This window comes from Myiozetetes cayanensis, unplaced genomic scaffold (genome assembly GCF_022539395.1).
Source record: "Myiozetetes cayanensis isolate MyiCay16 unplaced genomic scaffold, myiCay2020 scf15, whole genome shotgun sequence".
NCBI classification, from domain to species: Eukaryota; Metazoa; Chordata; class Aves; order Passeriformes; family Tyrannidae; genus Myiozetetes; species Myiozetetes cayanensis.
Genome location: NW_026087159.1, coordinates 12,536,927 through 12,542,926, shown reverse-complemented (window position 1 = coordinate 12,542,926; position 6,000 = coordinate 12,536,927). Strand labels below are relative to the sequence as shown.

At 38.6% G+C, this 6,000-nt stretch overlaps 1 long non-coding RNA gene across 1 annotated transcript in view; it reads right to left on the bottom strand.

The window, feature by feature from the left end:
* Positions 1 to 4,014: 4,014 nt before the first annotated feature.
* LOC126637206 (uncharacterized) overlaps positions 4,015 to 6,000 on the bottom strand; it is a 163,642-nt gene continuing 161,656 nt past the window's right edge. Inside the window, exon 3 of the long non-coding RNA XR_007628273.1 lies at positions 4,015 to 4,167. This is a non-coding gene — a long non-coding RNA (uncharacterized LOC126637206). The remainder of the gene's footprint in view (positions 4,168 to 6,000) is intronic.

The following is a 6,000-nucleotide window of genomic DNA, read 5'->3' as shown; positions in this document are numbered from 1 at the left end:
CTTTAGGGAAAAAAAAAAAAAGGTTAAATTGTAGTTGCAGGTTATAAAGACAGAATGCAATCTACAGGTATGAGCTTCCATACTTTAGACCTCTTTTAGCAATCCTAACCTGATGCTGGCCGAGCAGAACAGTTAAACTTCCATGAAAAATGTACTTCAGCACTTCTTCACCATTTCTTTCATCCCTGGAAGCCCATTCACTTCACTTGTACCTTGAGTCTGGCACTTTGGCATATATTGAGGAAAAAAGGGACCCTCAGCTTATCCATAATTGACTCCATACACATCTCTGCAGAAGATAATCAAGTGGTTGTTCCTGACCCTTAGAGCTTCCAAAAGCCCTTGACCAACATTGCTACAAGGAGGAGACATCATGCATCATGAAAATGGGGAGAGGCAATCTCAGCCAGGCTGCATCAAACACGAGAGCAGTAATAAAAAACTTGTAAATTGAGTTTGAAATCTGGTGAGAGGCTGGACACCTTCACAATAAATCAAAACTCTAGCGTCTCACTGAATGTGCCTATGGAAACCATGAGACTTCCTACAGCTTCTGCCTGCAGCTCCCACAGATGGAATGGCATTTGCTACAGGAAGAACAATCTTATAGTAAAATAGTAAACAGCAAAAAAAAAAAAAAAAAAAAAGATTTCCCTTAGTGTATTTGACAATCCAAGAAATCGAATAGATTTAATTTACAGATACATTAACAATTTGTATCATTTACACTAAAAAAGTAAAAAATTCATCTGTAAAAGTGTGCAAGGAAATTTTTAATCCAGGTGTCTGCAGAGCATGAAAATGCTTCCCTGGGAATGATTCACAGGTTTCCATATTAACTGTGTATATTGTAGGACTAAGTAGAACTGCAAGGACACCATTCACAAATAATGCATGATTGCCTGCTATTTACAGCTTGTTGAGGTCATGAAGTATGAATAATTAGCAGCATTCTGGGAACGCTAAAAAACACTCCTTTTCTAATATTAAGCCATACTTTCCACTGACCAAATGCCAAGGGCTAGACTGTACCCCAGTCCTTTTGCCAGAACCTCCTCACATACTGCAGCTCAGAGCCATGCTCGAGGAGCAGCTACCTGAGATTCAACAGGCCACTCACAAAGGGACTGCTCAGAGTTATTGGTGGGGGCACCACCAGGCCCTGCTGGGATGACAGGCAGTTTACAGCTAAACATGAATTTTTTAGAAATTTTTAAAAATGACCCTTCATATTGTGCAGTTAAAAATTCCCTTACTCTTCCCTGACCTGCGTGTAGTTGTAGTTCTGGTTCATACACAGTCTGAGGGAGATGCACAGGGGTAGTACTTGCAGACAAAAGAATCCATATATACACTATAACCTTCCTTAATTTGTACTAAGAGGATAATTCAAATAAACTTTCTGTAAGTTGACAAAGGAGACTTATGGAACACCTGTAAAGTGAAATGTCTTTGTTGATGAATTAAAATCTATAAAGACTGTGCACGTGTACACCTGGTTTTGCTGAGGTGTGAGATTCGCCTCAGTCTGCAAAATTCAGTGTGATGGAGAGGAACTGTGCAAACTCAAACCAGCTGTAAGTAAATTAACTCATCCTTTAGAGGCAAGTGACCGTTCACAGTGTATTCCTTTTCCTATTTGCACTGCACTGTTTGCTATCAAGCATCAGTTGTTTCTTTAAGGCTGAAAATTTGCAGATGCTTTGCCTACCTGCCAAAACCAGCCAGCTCCAGAACTGCTTTCGAATAAGCACTATGGATCTTTATATAAAAGATTTGTAAATATGGGGAAGGACTGAGTGAAATAGCAATTTTTGCCCTAGATTCCGAACTGCCCAGTGGGTTGTGCTTCACATTTAAAAAGCTTTCCTTCTGCCAGTAAAACTGAATCCTCACATATGCTCCACAGTCTCTGTTTTGCTATGCACAAGGCTAACTGCAAATGTGAAGATTGTTAAGTGGGAAAAATACATTGGTTTTGGTTTAGTAGCCAGCAAACCATGTTTATTTTGCACATTTGTACTAAACTGCACTAAATTACTAAATGAAAAAAAATGTGGTACAAATGAGGTCTACGATCAAAGATCATATTTGCTGCCAAGCCACAGAAAATAGAGTTGGTTAATATTAAACTACAGCTATCATGTAGAAAACACTGAAAGAAACATGTATCACACTAAATGTTGCCATGCTTCTCTGGTGAGATCACTTGGACAGACAAATTATAGAATTCTTTTATACAAAGTAAGCCACCATTAACTGTCACCATATGTTAACACATATTTCTGTCTATTTACAGCCAATTAAGAGCTGCATTAATTCATTATTTTCTTTTTATGCTAGCCAGAACATTAAAAATAGAAATGAGTTAAGAAGAAGCACTCAAGCTGATGTTAGTACAGCAAACCTCAACCACACTCACTGTTGGTTGATGTTATCCTAACATTTCAAATCTGAGGAACTCAGAGGGGATATTAGGATCCCTTTTGGATGGCACAATTACAGACTGAATCCTATTAATAAGAAGAATAGAAGGAATTCATAGAGGAGAAAGTCATTGGTAAGCATGAAGAATATGCATATCCACAGTATCTGCCTAAAAGTAATAAAGCATCACAGGTTAAATACAAAAAATGGCCTTTATATCAGTACCAAGATCACCATTTCCTTGCACCTCTTCCCTTGAATGGCCACAACCAGATATCTAAGGGATTATGTGAACAAGTCAACAGTGTTGTGATACTTCCTCAGAATATTTGCTTGGCCTTCGAAAATTTGTATCACAGAGCTCTCCTAAGCCACAAACACAGAAAGGTGATGACTTCCAGAACTAGGTCTGATAAGAAATTCAGGGCAAGACACCCTCATAATTTAACAGGAGGTTATTAATGTAAATATAATGGCAGTGGATAGGTTACTGAGTAGGTTGTAGAAAATAGAAACAAAAAATCACTGACTCCAATAGGCTGTGCCAGAATGCTACGGGCAGTAATATCAACTGAAACATTGAGGTCAACAGGGATGAGCAAAGGGAACCACAGTCTAACAAGCAAAGTTATTTAAGCACAACAAAAAAGTCAATGTCAAGGCTGCAAAAATGGCATAAGTCAGGTTGGAAACAGTGGCTAAATATGCTGGGGAAAGTGCGATACAACAAAAAGCCATGATGTTTATACTACAGAAATACTAATAACTACTTGCATTACCTACTAATTACAGTGTCCTAAGTGTGTAAAACAGCCATTCAAACACCACTGCAAAGGGTCAGAGGTGCTGCATTTTCCCATCAGTTTTATAACCTTAGTGCATGTGAGCAAGACCTGGCAATAGCCACACATCCAGCTCTGCCCTTGAATTGTTGTGTATGTCTTTAGGAAAAGACCTTATTGCTGAATTTTTCATTTGCACACCTTAAGTTTTTCTTTATTAACTGGACCATGAGAAAAGACCAAAAATGTCAGAGACAAGAATCCAGCGATGACCCTATGTCAGCTTTCAGAGCTTCCAATTTCACACCACCTCTAAGGAACCTGATTTCTGTTTCCATTATTGTCTCCAGAAACAAGGCCCAGCTCCTCCCGATTGCTGCCAGCTGGACTCAGTGTTGGCTGAGTATTCACACCAGTGAGTTGTAGCAGCTTTTCTTTCCTATGCTTACACAGGGATGCTTTTGCAGGTAATGGCTTTATTTACATTTGCTTTCTAGGTGAAAGTTTTAAATTTCCTCCCTGCACTGTTGTTGGATCTCTAATCCAATCCTTCTCAATCAAGGGAAAGTCTTCCTTTCTCCTTTCCTTTCTCTTGCATCCAGGCTCTACAGTTCCTGAGGGCTGGCATTTGCAGTAAAGACTAAAGCAAGAAGACATTCAGTAACTCCACCTTCTCTGTATCCTTCATCCCCAGGACACCCACCTCATTCAGCTCTGGGCCCACATTTTCCTTAGTTTTCCTTTTGTTACTGATGCACTTGAAGAAGCCCTGCGTGTTGTCTGTGACATCTCTTGCCAGATTTAATTCCCTGCATACTCTGACAGCACTCCTACCTTCCTTCCAAGCGGTGTGTCCCTTTTTCCACATTCTGTAAACTTCATTCTTCCATCTGGGGTTTGCCAGAAGCTCCTTGCTCATCCGTGCAGGTCTCCAGCAGGAATGCACTGAAAGCTATTTCTGGAATACAGAAGGAATAAAATATGTGGATTGTAAAGTCTGAGATATTTTCCAAAAGCTGAGAATATAATCTAGCACAATTTGAAGCTTTCCAGGTTTGGCAACTTCACTGTGATCCTAAACAATACAGTAGACACTTTCTAAAAATACTGTCTATTGTGTATATTTAATACTGACAGTAAAAATATTTCCTGGCAGCAGGCAGTTTTAGAGGGAAGTTATTCTGATTGCTCCTAAATTAAGTGTGATTTAATAGTATTTAAATAGTGTTTTCTTTCCAGCAAGAGACATATCTTAGTCACACCAATAAAGGACTTGTTCTGTTTCCTGACTAGCTCAGCTTTGCCGGAAACAAATGTGCAACACTTATCTAGTCCCTTGGTAAAAGAAATAATGCAAGATGTCAAATAACTGTTGGAGAGAACTTTTTGCTGAAAAGTGTTAGTATCCAGCTACAGGGACAAGAAAGCTCAGGCTGAGTTTTTCTGCTGTCCCTCATGCTACGGTCCTGGCTACGTGAAGCATTCCACTGGGAAGAGAAAACAAAAATAGCAAACAAAGTAGTCTGATGTTTTATATATCCAGCTTTTCTTCTAAAATAAAGAAAGAAAAATCATTTTAGCATAGCCTTATTGCTCTCCAGTAAAATGGTTGAGTCATTTCAACAGTACCTTGACCTGGCTGGAAAAAGAAAAAAAAAAGGGCAAAAAAAAAAGAATTTTGCCAATCCCTTACAGTGGATTTGTAGCAGATTGGTCTGCACAGTGCTAGCAGAAATAAAAACAGGTACCAATCGCCAATGTGCATAAAATTTAAAAAGCAAACAGTTGTGACTTGGAAGAAATAAACAAAGAGTCTGAAAATCATCTGGGTTTCAAATCACTGAGCCAATGTGGGTCATGTGAGAGCAGGCTAAAATGAACTGAGAATTATTCCCAGACACAGTATAAATTTTTGATAAGGAGAATTGCTCTTTTAGTAAAATTCATGCCACCTGTTTCTCCTGACAACATGTGTGTTATAAAACAAAAGGAGAGGCCCCTGTGGACTGTTGCTCACTCTGAAAAAAACGTTAATGGAACTATAAAACCCGCTTATACTTTTTTTGATAGCATCAGATGGAAATAAGGAATAAAGTATGACTTTCCTCTTGCATTGATTATTGGGTTTTTTTAGTTATTTGTTGTGAACACAGTGATAGGTAAATATTCTATCAATATTTAACAAATTGTTCATTTTTTTTAATAAACAGTAAGTCAGCATTTAAATTTGATCTTCTTCCAGCTAATACTGAATATGATCCATTTGTACTAAATAAAATCTCAAGGACTGGAAGATATTCAGGATGTGCCAGCAAGGTCACACTGGCTGAATAATACATTTGATTTACACTGTAATGAAAAATTAGTGTCTCTCCCTCCTCTCAGTGAAGTATGTGAATAAAATGCAGCTTTTAAACAGATGTTTTGTACGCCCCTGTGCACTCAAATCCTTAGAGAAAAGTTGACTACACATAAATAGGAAGCAAAACACATCCTAACTGTGGTGTCATAAAATCTGTCACTTAAATCCTTTTCACCTCCTGAGGAATGGAAGGCAGCAAACGCAACCCCAGCCTTTGAAAGGGACTCCATCAGGTGTGCAAGAAACTGTAGATAAACAATTGTGACTTTCAGGTAAATAGCTAAAAATGAGAATGAAAACTAGAGCTGACAGATATTTGGATAACCAGAAGGGAAGAAGTCATGCAGCTTGTGTAGGTGGCAGGTATGTCCTTCGAGCCTCTTACAGTTCTTTGAAGGAGTCAACAAGTATGTGGAGAGAGGTGTAGTG